The 15,835-nt window shown below is 37.6% G+C and overlaps 1 protein-coding gene across 1 annotated transcript in view; it reads right to left on the reverse strand.

The window, feature by feature from the left end:
* Positions 1 to 14,076, reverse strand: part of SCRB4 (scavenger receptor class B member 4) — a 69,460-nt gene extending 55,384 nt beyond the window's left edge. Inside the window, exon 1 of the mRNA XM_028174980.2 lies at positions 13,867 to 14,076. The gene's annotated coding sequence lies outside the window, so the exon portion shown is untranslated. The remainder of the gene's footprint in view (positions 1 to 13,866) is intronic.
* Between the last annotated feature and the right edge of the window lie 1,759 nt (positions 14,077 to 15,835).

Genomic DNA, 15,835 nt, shown 5'->3' on the forward strand with positions numbered 1-15,835 from the left:
TCCAGCGGATTAAGATCGTGACTAGACGACGGCCAGTCTTCAGCTCTGATGATGTCCGAAACGTTCGTTTCCAACCAAGACTGCGTAGACCGAGCTTTATGACCTGACGCCGAGTCTTGCTGGAAGGACCATTCTTGATTATTGAACATGGTGTTGTTAAGGGGCTTCACTACCTTCTTAAGAATGGTATCTTGATACACTTGTGCCGATGTTTTGATATCTTTTTCACAAAAGTATGGCTCAGTCACTCCTTCATAGCTAATACCCTACGAAACCATCACTGAAGTCGGATAGTGCCCACGTTGCACTCTGTCGACTAATTAGGAAGCTTCCTTAGAGCTTTGAGCATAAATACGGTCATTTTGTTTGTTAAAAGGTTGCTTAATTGTAAAAAAATTCTCATCCGTAAACAAATTTTTTCTATGACTTCCCTTTGCGTACCGCTTCAGTAGTTGTTTCGATTTTACCACCCTATTCTCTTTTAAATTATCAGTTAAGAAATGACCAGTACGTCTCTTATAGGCTGCGAGTCCTAAGTCATCTTTTAAAATACGCGACATGGTTCTAGGTGCTATCTTCATCTCCCGAGATATTTTTTTTGCTTTCGGACTTTGCTCTTTTCGGAGGGATTTCTTTCCCTTACTGCTTTGACCACCTTTTTCGTACGAACACTACGTGGACGGCCAGATCTTTTTCTGTCACAAACAGAGAAGGTCTCATTGCACCTATTAATAGCCCGGTACACAAACATTTTACTAATACCAAACATATGGAGAGTTTTAAAAATTGCATTTGACTCCATACCTACTTTGTGTAATGCAATCACAGCGATTCGGTTCTCTTTATCACCCCACTCCATTTTAATATCGCAAAATATTGTACATTGTATTGGCGCCAAAATGAGAAAACTCAAGGAGCAATCATATAAAAATGACAGATTCCAAATTCAAATGTAATATTTTGTTTATTTTTAATTGTAACAGTATTTATGGCCAGACTAAGTACATATCTACAGTGGTTTTTACGGATGTTCCGTTATAACTACTGAACCATGCATCCGATTGACTTGAAACTTGGTATCCATGTAGAAAATACATGTACTTAATGGATAGGCTAATATTTACATGAGTGTTGGACTCCCTACACCAGTTGCGGGGGCGTTAGTGGTGAGAATCTTTGTGGGTATGAGAAATAATAATGTTAATTTTAAATGCCCAGCGAAGCGGACGGGTACAGCTAGTTCTTTATAATATTAAGAACATGAATTTGTAATTAAGATTCGTATTTCAAAGTATCGTTGTTGTGCGACAAATGATTATGGTTATAGTTATAGTTAATCGACAGCTGTGCTTATACAATGATAAGATAAGATATCAGGAACATAATAATATCGGTATTTCGTGGCAACGCATGCTTGTTTTTAAGCTCGAACAAATGTTTACGTGAATACTAGAGTGTATAAATCTTTCACTCGTCCAATATATGAAAATGGGAAATTATTTTGGATGCTACGTTATTTTTTTATGTTTGAAATATCTTTGAACTGGTGGTCCGGAGTTCACGTCACAGCCGGAGTCCCGCAAGGCTCCGCCCTCTCCCCGTTATTAATCAGTTTGTATATCAATGATATACCCCGGTCTCCGGAGACCCATCTGGCGCTCTTCGCCGATGACACCGCCATCTACTACTCGTGTAGGAAGAAGGCGTTGTTTCATCGACGAGTTCAGACCGCAGCTACCACCATGGGACAGTGGTTCCGGAAGTGGCGCATCGACATCAACCCCACGAAAAGCACAGCGGTGCTCTTCAAAAGGGGTCGCCCTCCGAACACCACGTTGAGCATCCCTCTCCCGTCTAGGCGCGTCGCCACCTCCGCCTCCGCCATTCGCCCAATCACGATGTTCGACCAGCCCATACCGTGGGCCCCGAAGGTCAAATATTTAGGCGTCACCCTCGACAGAAGGATGACATTCCGCCCCCATATTAAGACGGTACGCGATCGTGCCGCCTTCATTCTAGGACGTCTCTACCCGATGATATGCAGGCGAAGTAAAATGTCCCTTAGAAATAAGGTGACACTCTACAAAACTTGCATACGCCCCGTCATGACCTATGCAAGTGTAGTGTTCGCTCACGCGGCCCGCACTCACTTAAAATCCTTCCAAATTATTCAATCCCGTTTTGCAGGATAGCCGTCGGAGCCCCGTGGTTTGTCAGGAACGTCAACCTCCATGACGACCAGGACTTAGAGTCCATCAGTAAGTATCTACAGTCGGCGTCGATACGCCACTTCGATAAAGCGGCACGACACGGGAACCCTCTCATCGTGGCCGCCAGTAACTACATTCCCGATCCTGCGGACAGAATGGAAAGCAGTCGAAGTCGCCCAAAACACGTCATCTCGGATCCTCCCGATCCACTAACGGTGCTTCTAGGTACTTCAAGCACCGGTCACCGTTCTCGTCGAACCCGTCGCTTGCGACGAAGGGCTCGATGAGTAAATTAACTCTCAGACACAGCCCAGTGAGTTTCTCGCCGGATCTTCTCAGTGGGTCGCGTTTCCGATCCGGTGGTAGATTCTGCGAAGCACGACTCTTGCTAGGGTTCGTGTTAGCATCGTCGTCAGGTTTGAGCCCCGTGAGCTCACCTACTAGTTACGGTTACGCTGGAATAGCCGCTCCAGGCTACCAGCTTAGGTAGGAAAAAAAAAATTTCCGGAGGTCTTTCCAGTTTTACCACGACAGGTGGGCGAGCAAGGGCTCAGCCAGGAGGGGTGGGGTTTGCTAAGAGCCACCCGAATGCCTCCAAAGGAGACCTAGCATATCAAGGGCAGCTGCTGTGCGAATGAATCTACTACCGGATCGAAATCGCGACCCGCTGAGAAGATCCGGCGAGAAACTCAGCGGGCTGATGTGCACCTTAGGCTGCAAACTCTTTGCCGAGTTCGACGAGTATGGGTACCGGAGTCCCGGAGCCTGCTCCTAGTATTAGCTAGCTTAGCCTAGTTCTCCTTCTTTCTATATTTTGTGTTCGTCTCAAATAAAAACTTTCTTTGTGTCCGAAAAGACATTATAATACCAACCTAAGACGACTAAACTGGTGACCCTGACGTGATCGGAACACACAACCTTCTGATCTGGAGGAGATTTGGTTTGAAGGGTGGGGCAGCCGTTGTAACTATACTGAGACCTTAGAACTTATATCTCAAGGTGGGTGGCGCATTTACGCTGTAGATGTCTATAGGCTGTGAGCCCATCCACCCATCTAAGCAATAAAAAATAAAATAAAAAGAACATACACTACCGGACGAGATTTTGTAGGATTCTTTCGTCTACTGCTTTTTGGCCTTTTTAGTACAAATATTATGTCGCCGGCTAGACTTTTTTTTGTCGCAAACATAGGAAGTCTCATTACACCTATAACTACTTAGCTATTTACTGGTGGTAGGACCTCTTGTGAGTCCGCGCGGGTGGGTACCACCACCCTGCCTATTTCTGCCGTGAAGCAGTAATGCGTTTCGGTTTGAAGGGTTGGGCAGCCGTCGTTACTATACTTGAGACCTTAGAACTTGTATCTCAAGGTGGATGGCGCATTTACGTTGTGGATGTCTATGGGCTCCAGTAACCACTTAACATCAGGTGGGCTGTGAGAAAAAAAAAAAAAAAAAAACTTAGCTATTATGCTAAAATAATAACTAAACAAAATAATTCGACTGATATCAACGTGTTGGATAAAAAAAAATACAATTTCCTCAAAAACCTATTTTTCGTGGTGACACTCGATTTTATTATCATCGTTTATTCGACAAGAATCGACGCGAAAATGAAAAAAAGACACAATAAATATTTAAATTAAAGCAACTAGTTCCATTCAATTTTAATAAAAGATTATTATCGTGTTTTTTTTGTTTTTTAAATTATAATTTTACTCTGCTATTTAGGATCGAAGACTAATATTTTTATTTGATATTAACTTATTCTATATCACTGTTAGATTCGTTTTATGAATATTTAATGTATTTAAAAATTCCGCCTCATAATAAATATCTCTAACCTATAAAATCTCAAGCCTTGACTCACAAATTATATTTTTCGTTTAAATAATTTAAATAATTGTTAAAGAATTATTAAAATAATTATTAGGGTAGTTTGAAATCGAATAATAAGATATTTTCTAATATTAAGGGTACTATTCTATCGCTTACAAAGCATGCATACGGGTTTAAAAAGACAACGTTTTTTTAAAGATTATTCATTTCTTCTTCAATTTATTAATTTCTTAAGCTCACGGCTCATCTGACCTTAAGTTACCCGAGCTTATAAGCATCAAACGGGAATGGCGCCAATTGTGAAATGGGTTCAAAGTCTCAATCCTGTAAAGGTAGTACAAAGACTGCTCCATCCTTGAAACGGGAGGACTCACCGCTTCGTGGCATAAATAGATAGCATGGTGGTATTCAGCCGTGTCATAGCGCCCCACCACCAATAAACGTCAGTTGGCGACCATAATATGCTGGTATAATACTCAGAGAATCCATCTACACTTCAATAAAGCCCCCAGTTGTCTTTTGAAACACCAGAAATGGATTGTATCTGTTCTAGGCCAATAGTGGTAGGACGTGTAGTAAGTCCGTACGGGTACGTACCACCACCCTGCCTATTTCTGCCGTGAAGCAGTAATGCGTTTCGGTTTGAAGCCGTTTTAACTATACTGAGACCTTAGAACTCATATCTCAAGGTGGGTGGCGCATTTACGTTGTGGATGTCTATGGGCCCCGGTAGCCACTTAACATCAGGTGGGCTGTGAGCTTGTCCACCCATATAAGCAATAAAAAAAATAGTAAGAGGTTTTTGCCTCTGTAGGCAGGCAACAAAACGGTCCACCTGATGATAACTAGTCATCGTTGCTCAAGGACGTAACCAACGCCAGGGGCAAATCGAAGCCGCTCCTGAGGAGTCCTGATGAAGAAGAAGATGCCATAGCGCTCGGACACACAGTGGAGGGGACTTGCAGAGCAGGATGGCACTTAAGAAAAAACCCGGAAGCGGTAAGCAACAAGCTACGAGCCGTAGCTCAAGTAAGTTGTACCAACTACGCTCATTTTTATGATAATTTATGTTATATGATCACGTGTCGTGCAAGCAGAATAAAAAAGGCAATTCCAAAAACGTGACTTGAAACCGCCGTCGTGTTAAGATCAAAACACAAAAAGCTTGATATCATGTTGAGTAATATTAACAGATTATTCATAACCAATCCTATTTGAATATAATATTAATTTAATTTTTTATCTATTCATTTAGTACGAAAACAAAATATAGTTTCGTTTAATAATACAAAAATTAAATCACTAGACGTACACACATGTTTGTTTTAGTTGACTTTAATCAATACAGAAGTTTGAAAACACACAGAATTATGAATTTAAAAGGTACTAGTTGTCTCACGGTAGTCGAAATTCGACTATAATTAATTGAAATAAGCTTGTACACTATTATGATTCTATTATCAAAGACCATTACTTCTATAATCACAGATTTCGCTAAGACTACACTTTAGACAAATATTAATAAAGACAAACAAAATTTAATCTATTCTCAATTTGATCATAGACTATATGCAATTGACTATTTTGACAATAAACAAATAGTACGCGTGCGTGTGTGTGTTAAATACATGGTAGTAGTGTGTGTAATGTATTTTTTTATTGATTCATGTATTTTTATGCATAATTAAAAAAAATATTAACATTCTGCACTTCTTCTCTATATTCTCTAAGCATGTGGAAAATTTCATACTCCTCCGTCTGTGCAATTTTCATAAAAAGGGGTACAAAGTTTTTGCTTCACGTATTAATATATAGATACTCATAATAACTGATAAAATCAACGGGTTGGATTAAATTTAAAAGGTGTAACAATGATGTCTTTTCCCGCTCTCAAAAAGACACACGCATATAAGGAACGAAAGGTTGTGTCAATTTCCTTTATAACTTTGTCTAATGGCATGTTTTGTTTCGTCTGATGCTTAAATTTTGGGGTAGTATTATTGTTTCCTATATAATATACATAGTGTTTACATTTAGAGCAGTAAAAACTATTTTATTGTTCTTGCCTTTATTCCACAACTAGCGGCCCGCTCCGGCTCCGCTCGGGTCTTTAACAAAAATTTCAACGATATCTGACGTTGTTTTATTTTTTTAAATAAAAGAACACTTATTGCGGCATAACTATAACAGTTGGACATATGCTGTCGCAACACTTTTTGTAAATAATAATGTGTTCTACAAAGTCGTAGTACATTATTTTATTTCATCATCAATAGTTTTTGCAGGGCACACGATGTAAAGAATATTTTAGATAATTTTTTTACACCTTAGGATAACATTATTGAAATTTTAGTAAGGATCCCAAATTTTTTTCAAAAAATATTATAACCTATGTCACTCGGGTATAGTGTAGCTTCCAAACAGTGACAGATTTTTTAAAATCCGTTCAGTAGTTTCGGAGCCTATTCAATACAAACAAACAAACAAATCTTTCCTCTTTATAATATTAGCATAGATATGCTCAACACGGCGTATGTTCATATCATACTGCTTAAGGATTTGGCGTGACAGTTTTGCTACCGTCCAACTGTCTGAAACTTCCTTCGGTTATATCTCTCGTACTATTGCCATTGCAACGTGCTATAGGAAAATTTCCATTTTATTTTTAGAAATATCTTTTACATTAATCACTTTGATTCCACGACTTGAATTCTTTTATTAAAAACATTAACGATGAAATCTAGATTTTCAAATACCAAAAATTTTAAAATAACACATTTAATTTATTTTTTTGCATATCAATTACCAATAAATAGCTTACAAGGTGAATTAATGATGTCAAACCAGCAAAATTAAGATAAAAGTTTTATTTTTCATTGGAATTTCTACATATTTTTTTTTTTTCAAGGAAGGAGATCTGTTAGCACAATATTGTTGTGACTTCGATCCAGAGTTATAGTGTGGAGAATGGTAGCTAATAATTCTTCTTGTTACTTCACGCAAGATTAGGCGGTCAAATATAATATGATAAAAGAGCTGTTAGGTTTTCTGCCGTGAAGCAGTAATGCGTTTCGGTTTGAAGGGTGGGGTAGCCGTTGTAACTATACTGAGACTTTAGAACTTGTATCTCAAGGTGGGTGGCGCGTCTACGTTGTAGATGTCTATGGGCTCTAGTAACCACTTAACATCAGGTGGGCTCGTCCAACCATCTACGCAATAAAAAAAAAAAGACAAGTCAAGTTAATTATCAACCATTTTCGTCCAGTTTAAGTAACTGTACTTAAAACTCGGGTCGATGGCCCTATTATAGGTTATTTGAGTGCATTCGAATTCAATTCGTAATGAATTATTATATCGAACAAAAACATAATATAGTGACTTTTAGGAACATGTCACAAAAAAAAATCGATTACCAATTTTAAAATTTTACGATTAAAAATCGAATAAAATCATCGAGTTGGTCACGTCACACACTCGGTTTGATAGTTCACTATTCGGTGACGTCATAGTTTAGTGAGCAGTCTGTGGTTGATCGGATTATTGTAAAGTTCTTGAAATCTCGATTAATATAACTGACGTAATTACTTGTATGTAATGTAGATCTTTTTACAAAACACTTGTGGAAACTTAACCTCAAACGCGTAAGGTCATTCTAGCAATTGGCAACATTGCAAACGTATGTATAAAAATTCAATTCAAATATTTATTTGATAAAAAGCAAACAGTCGTAATTAATTTTTAATGGATACTTTAATATTGACAAGAAACGTATTGTTTCTTCATATTTCTTGTATTTTTTCTTCATAAAACGGATTAAATTTTTCACTTGAGCGTTTATAAAATCGTTTTTATGAAGTTTTGCTTATGGAATGTAAGTAATATAATGAAATCTTGTCGTGTTTGTTATTCTTCCGAGTGCACTTAAAGCTCTGTAGTCATTCCTGTAAAAAAGAGGCTCTGGAATCGATACCTGATTTGAGTGATTATCCCTATCGTGTCAGGGCGATTGTGAAATATGCAGATATACTCCACTAACTTGCATATTTCTGTAGGGAGTCAATCACGCTTTTTGATTGTCGGACAGACGTTTTGGGCTTTCACGATTTTTCACTTTTTTTTATGGTGGTGTTTATTGGTTACCGGGGCCCCTAGACATCTAAAACCTAAATGCCGCCACCCACCTTAAGAATGAGTTCTAAGGTCTCAGTATAGTTACAACGGCTGCTCCATCCTTCAAACCGAAACGCATTACTACTTCACGGCAGAAATAGGTAGGGTGATGAACTCACAAGAGGTCCTACCACCAGTGAAATTTATTAATATAAAAATTTAAGTATAGTAAATAAGGTAGTTAGACCGTATATAGACCGTTACACCGACTATCTCATATTATGGTAAGGCTCATAGTGTCGCCTTACATATGACCGTAGTATAATAAGTATTTTAGGTATATTCATTCGCGAAGCAGTTGCTCTTGAGTTGTTAGGTCTCTTTCGGAGGCGCTCGGGCAGCTATTAGCAAATCCCACTCCTCCTGACTGAGCCTTTGCTCGCCCACCTGTCCTGGTGAAACTGGAAAGGCCTCCGGGTCACCAGTAATCCTTAAATTATAAAAAAGTCTAGTAGTAATTTAAGGCCTATAGCTGTAAGTATGTGCTTGTTCAAACTATGAAAACATTAAAACCCGTACCACCCGGATGAGAATTGCGTAAAAGAAAAAAAGCGAGAAAAAAGGAATGAAAAAAATGCAAAATATGAAATCGTCGAGAGCAAAATATAAAATTATAAAAATAAATTATAATATTATATTACCTAGTCAGGTCATAAATTCTGTCACATGCTTAATGTAAAATAATTGAAACAAGTTTATTCAAAATGACCTCCGTGATTTTGAATACAGGCCTTCAATCTGCGCGGCCAGTCGTCTATCGCAGCACGAACGAGGTCCATGTCAATATCGGCGGCTGCCTTAATCAAGGATGTATTGAGTGACTCCAAATTGGGATGAGGCTTTGAGCACGCCTTTTCCTCCAAGTGTTGCCATATCTTGTAATCTAACGGATTCAAATCTGGACTGGAGGAGGGCCAGTCTTCATGCCGGATGCTAATTTATACTTGACCTAGTCAATGTCAGTGTTGTTTTTTTAAAACATTTTATTCTCCTTTGAAATACAAAACAAAGTTCCGCTGCGTGGTATACAATATATTCTTTTTCTGCATTAATACAATTAAAAATAAACAGAGCTAAAACAATGCTTTCATATTTATTCTTTTTTATTGAACGTGATGGTTTATTTACGCTTTAAGATAATAAATAACGAGGTACAATAAATTACGAATAACTAATATGAATTTTATTTGTTCAACAAGTTGAATAAACATGTAAGGGAGCTCTTTTTATATTGGTTAACGACTTCAAACAGTATCAGAATGCGCAAACAAAAATTAATAACATAAAATGTAGTTGAGTACTAAGTCATAATCTTTTCCTACCGAATACACCTACACAGGACGAACACATTGAATTTAGAATAGTGTACATATAATAAATAGATTTCATTCTATTGAAGTATTCGAAATGGTATCAGACTAATAGATAAGATAACGTAAACAAATATCTACACTGATCTCAGGACGCAACATACCTACCAAAATTACTAAGTACCTCTATGATGTTAACGACGGAAGAATCCACTGCGGACGCATCATTCATCGTGGTGAAATGAAAAACCGATTTTGAACAGCACAATGAGGTCTGAGCCCGTGCTCGCGGACCTGCCCTGGTGAAACTGGAAGAACCTCAAAGCCAGTAACGCTACCTTTCTATAAATAAATTAAAACGATTAGGTGTCTGCCCGAAGTTAGTCCACTAACTTAAAAATAACGTTTTTTTTTTCTCTTCTCTTCTACCTATCTTAAGGAGTTATTCTGGCTGTTCTGTGGCTGGTGGTAAGACCTTGTGAGTCCGCACGGATAGGTACCACCACCCTGTCTATTTCTGCCGTGAAGCAGTAATGCGTTTCGGTTTGAAGGGTGGGGCCGCCGTCGTAACTATACTAAGACCTTAGAACTTATATCTCAAGGTGGGTGGCGCATTTACGTTGTAGATGTCTATAGGCTCCAGTAACCACTTAACACCAGGTGGCCTGTGAGCTCGTCCACCGACCTAAGCAATAAAAAAAAAGACTGATGGGTAAGGAATGTGCTAACATTGGTCCTAGTAAGTAAGAGCAGTGCTTCGCAGTCTACCACCGGTTCGGAATCGCTAAAAAGCAGTCGCCCCTTCAATGTTTCAATTTGAGATGTTGAAAACCTACATATACATAGGCTTAATAAAACTATTAAAGAACATCTGTGCAATAAAGCTTACTATAAAGTCAATGATTATCTAAAAGATTGCACAAAGTGGGAATGAGTTCCTCGCTCCGGGTATTTCAATATTGCAATAATTGTTACGTTATAATACATCTTGTAAAAATGAATATTAAAAAAAATCTAATATTTAAAAAAAAAAGACATGCCCGCTGAGTTTCTTGCCAGTTCTTCTCAGGACGGAGGCTAGTTTTTGTGAATTGGCGGTAGTTCTTTTTGACGTTCAACAAGTGTGTACTTTCATTTATGTTGAATAAAAATTTTTTGAGTTGATTTCATTTGATAAAGGCAATGCCTGTATTAAGGTGAAAAAACTTAAAGCAGAGTCGAATGAGGAGATTAATTTCTTCGTCTCCAGAATAGGAAAAGGAAAAGGAACAACAACCTTACCGATTTACTCTTTTGTTTCTTTTGAGTTGAGAAAGTTGATTGAGAGATCGCATACACAATTAAATGTGACAATTTGATATTAAACATTTGCTCGGGCGGATAGGTATCATCGTCCTGCTGATTTCGACGGGATAGGCGGGACAGACTTTACGCAATAAGAGACTTTGGCCTCTTATTTCAAGGCGAGGGGCAGTTTTCACGTTGTGATGTCCAGTGTAAAAGTAACGCTAGTGCTAACCTTTTTTACGCGTGAGGTAAGCTTTTTTTTATTTCTTACTTGGTTGGACGAGCTCACAGCCCACCTGGTGTTAAGTGGTTAATGGAGCCCATAGACATCTACAACGTAAAGACGTCACCCACCTTGAGATATAAGTTCTAAGGTCTCAGTATAGTTACAACGGCTACCCCACCCTTCAAACCGAAACGCTTTACTGCTTCACGACAGAAATAAGCAGGGTGGTGGTACCTACCAGTGTGGAATCACAAGAGGTCTTACCACCAGTAGTAGTAATTCGCTCAATGAACATTAAATTGCAAATAAATTCTTTTTAGATGTCGTGATACAGCCTGTTCTAAGGAACGTATTCACAACCAGCACGAAGCCATTGCAATATAATCGTTACTCGACTCACGAGTGCAACAGTCGACCTGATATCAGGTCATCTGTTCCTTTACGCCATTTAAAAGTGTTTTTATTTAATAACCACGCCATAAAATATTGAACTTCTCAATGATAAAGAGTAATTTGTTTCTGATCTTAATGTAAAAATAATTTATCACGAGAATTTTCCTCGTTTTATTTTGAGTTTAATCACCTATTTTTGTATCGCTCGTGATTTGGTCACGACTATTAAGCTGGCCTATTGTTTTATACCTACCTATTTTAATTATATTACGGTGGTAGGGGACAGCTATTTTTTTTTCATTCATTCACGGCAGAAATAGACAGGGTGGTGGTACAAGTTTGATTTTTTATTACACGATGTTATTCCTTCACTGTGGAAGTTAATCGTGAACAATTGTTGAGTACGTATTTCATTGGAATAATTGGTACTCGCCTGGGATTCGAACACCTTATCCTTTAGGCCACGACGACTTCATTATATACCTACTGCAGATAATTCTAATTTAAAATCGTCGAGAGGATTTCGTTCCGCGACCAATTACCATCAGACAGGACCTGGGCGTCTGCGTGCTTGTTGCTGTTGACCATTGCTTAAACATCGGCAATGCCGGGGTATAACCTAGCCACCGCTTATCAAGATGCCCTAGATATCCTAACACAGAAACCCGCACTACTGCCAATCAATTATATCACTATCAATTAGATATCATATTATATGCATTGTATTTTATGTAGCTGTTGCGAGTTTTGATAATTATAAATTCTTTGCCTTTTTTATTACTTAGATGGACGAGCTCACAGCCCACCTGGTGTTAAGTGGTTACGAAGCCCATAGACGTCTACAACGTAAATGCGCTACCCACCTTGAGAAATAAGTTCTAAGTTTCAGTATAGATACAACGGCTGCCGCACCCTTCAAGCCGAAACGCATTACTGTTTCACGGCAGAAATAGGCAGGGTGGTGCTATCCACCCGTGCAGACTCACAAGAGGTCCTACCACCACTAAACAGCAGGATTGCGACGATTTATATAAAATTACTATAATCTATTTTCAGTAGTAGTATTCACCCGAGCGAAGCCGGAGCGGGTAGTTGGTAACAATAAAAAATTTAAGAATTCACTCACGCCTCAAAGAGGCGACATTAATGTTGCCATATCTACAAGCACCTGTAAGCACGTAAAATGCTTAAAGCCCTGTCATCAATTTGAAATCTGAGATAAACTAATTATTCCACTATTCTTATTCCAGACATGAAATTTGTACTAAAAAATATACCACTATAGACATTAGCTAGTAGATACAACACGTTACGTTCTGCCAATAACCTTTAAAAAAACTAAATTATCAATCTCATTATTCCTATCGTTTACTTTTATTTCCTTTAATTCACTAGCTGACCCGGCAGACTTCGTAGTGCCTCAATCGATAAATAAAAGACCTAAGCTTTTGTATAAAATAAACTCAAAACAAACAAAAGAAATCCATCCGACGGGGGACACATCAAAGGAAAAACAATATTATTTGTTTTCATTTAATTCCGAGCATTTTCATATTTATTCACCTTTTAAACCTTCTCTGGACCTCCACGAATAATTCAAGACCTAAATTAGCCCGATCGGTCCAGCCGTTCTCGAGATTTAGCGAGACTAACGAACAGCAATACATTTTTATGTATAGAAAAGAAGAAGATTAAAAATTTTCGATTGTTTTACGTATTATCCTGGTAGTGCATGATATTTTTACTAACAAAAGTCAATGAATACTTTAAAACTCGTAATGAAGAATAATTCCGAATGTGCTTTCCTGCACTGGGAATGCGGTCGAAATATCTTCAGCTTTCTTAAAATCAGGATTCAACTCTCTCTGTCTCTCTCTCTCTCTCTCTTTTTTCATAATGGATTCTGACCTTAACTATTGTCTGTAGGATGAATTAATGTTTGAAACTGTCAGTGATTTCAAAATAAAACCTTTTTTACAAACAAGCGATTTTTTTTTAATTCGGGATTCGGGAATAATGACAAACTATTTGACTGGGGTTTTATTCAAGTTTCTACACAATACGAGTATACATTTAAGGTACCTGCGTGAGGTTAAAAAAAATACAATGATAGGCCGACAAGAATTGTAAACAAATCGCGTAAGCCTCGCAAAAATAATTGCAATAAAAAATTCACTTTAAACAAGCAGAATTCTAACGACTTTACCGCGAACCTAGTCGTAGCCAATCAAATATTTTGTCGCATATAAATAATTATTAATTTAGGTTAATTAGCAGTCAAACAGTGCAAAAAATGAATTAACAGCAAAACGATTATTTGATAATACGTTTAAAGTAAAATATTAACTGATAAGGAAGATATTTAACAAGATAATTACAACAACAACAAAAAAAAAGACGCCCGACCCTTAAAAACAATTTGATAAACTTACCGAACGTCGCCGCGATTATCACAAGGAATCATTCAGTTTTCAAACACAAATATAAACACAGAAATTATTATTTTGTTTACACAAATTCGCAATGAAACCGGCCGAAACTTAATCAAACTATTTTTTTCCTTCGCGCTGACAATATTTAATGGATTTATTATCAAGAGGAAGACGTGTAAGCGTCGCGCCTCTATACACAGAACTGAATAACTGAAGACAGTGTTGATAAATTAACATAGATATTGTCCACCGATATTCGCAATTCAAATCGATTGTGGTTATTTGTTGATAACGCCTAAAATTAAAGACACGCCATTGTAAGAATATTTTCACGGTTTTAATTGTACTTAATTAGTAATACCTACTATAAGAAATTACGTTTGGTGGCGCCTCTAAGTGCACAGATTATTTACACCCTGTGTCCCTAGAGGGTGTTGCGGTCGTCAGTTATAACATTTCAATACTTAATTTTTTCCAAATACCATCGCGTAAGAATGAATTTGTTGTTTATTTCCCGACAATTATGACGTTCTTCTTGGAAATTGATTTTTTTTCCTACCTGTGCTGATAGCCTTGAGAGGCTATTTCAGCGTAACCTTAACTAGTAGGTGAGCTCACGGGGCTCAAACCTAATGACGTTGCTAACACGAACCCTAGCAAGAGCCGGATCGGAAACGCGACCCACTGAAAAGATCCGGCGAGAAACTCAGTGGGCTGTGTCTGAGAGTTAATTTACTCGTCGAGCCCTTCGTCGCAAGCGACCGGTTCGACGAGAACGGTGACCGGTGCTTGAGGTGTTTTTTAGAAGCAGGCAGCAGATATAAAAATGATATCTGTCAGCGTTGGTTGTAACCGTGTCTCGTAGACTTTAAAATTAGTTTAAACTTTAAAATAGTTTTAGTACGAATCAAATGTATAAGTATCTGCGATTCTTAGAAATAATTAAAACCTTTTAGAGTTAAAATCTTGTTTATGGATCAATTTCATCTGTATTCTTTTTCCTGTGTAGTGTAAAACAAAGTCGCTCTCAGTCTGTGTCTGATGCTTTGCTTGCTTTTTCTTAACCACGCAATTTGATAAGATTTTCACTAACCGATAGGATTTCTTTGGGCGATTTTTGGACAAAAACACTGAATTTGGGGTCAAGTGATATTTATACTTCTATACCAATATTATACAGAGGAAAGATTTGTTTGTTTGTATTGAATAGGCTCTGAACCTACTGAACTGATTTGAGAAATTCTTTCACTGTTTGGAAGCTACACTATTCCCGAGTGACATAGGCTATAATCTTTTTTTAAAAAAAATTGGGATCCTTACTAAAAATCCAATAATGTAACCCGAGGTGTAAAAATACCTACAATATTCTTTACATCGCGTCCACTGCAAAAACTATTGATGATCGAATAAAATAAAATACTACGGCTTTGTAGAACACATTATTATTTACAAAAAATATCGTTGAAATTTTAGTTAAAGACCCGAGCGGAGCCGGAGCGAGCCGCCAGTAGAAATAAAACTGTTATCGTACGCCTACATAGACCAGTGTCGATAATTTTTAAAACCAAAAAAAATAATAGTAGGATAAAACCCATTACAAAAGGAGGGGAATATTATAAAAATGAAAGGAAAAATAATTTACGGGCGATCTGAGGTCGGGAAGGGGTTGGGGGGGGTAGGTTTAGGGTAAAAAACGGTTTTTCTCGATTTCCGGCAAAACTAAAAGTCCTATGGAAAAAAGTCAAACGGCAAAGTTGTAGGTAACAAAAAGATTTAACACTTTTGTATTTACACTTTTTTCACATAACCTCAAAATTTAAGTGAGAAATTTAAAAAACCAAGTTTTTGTTTTTTATTTTTATCTTTTTCAAAAAAAAATCTTTTTTCACGAAATTTGCTGAAAACTTACCTTTTTATGTCCCAAATACGCTGTAATTTATTTGATTAGAAATATTTATTTTTTCACCTT

This window comes from Bombyx mandarina, chromosome 12, assembly GCF_030267445.1.
Source record: "Bombyx mandarina strain Sakado chromosome 12, ASM3026744v2".
Lineage (NCBI taxonomy): Eukaryota > Metazoa > Arthropoda > Insecta > Lepidoptera > Bombycidae > Bombyx > Bombyx mandarina.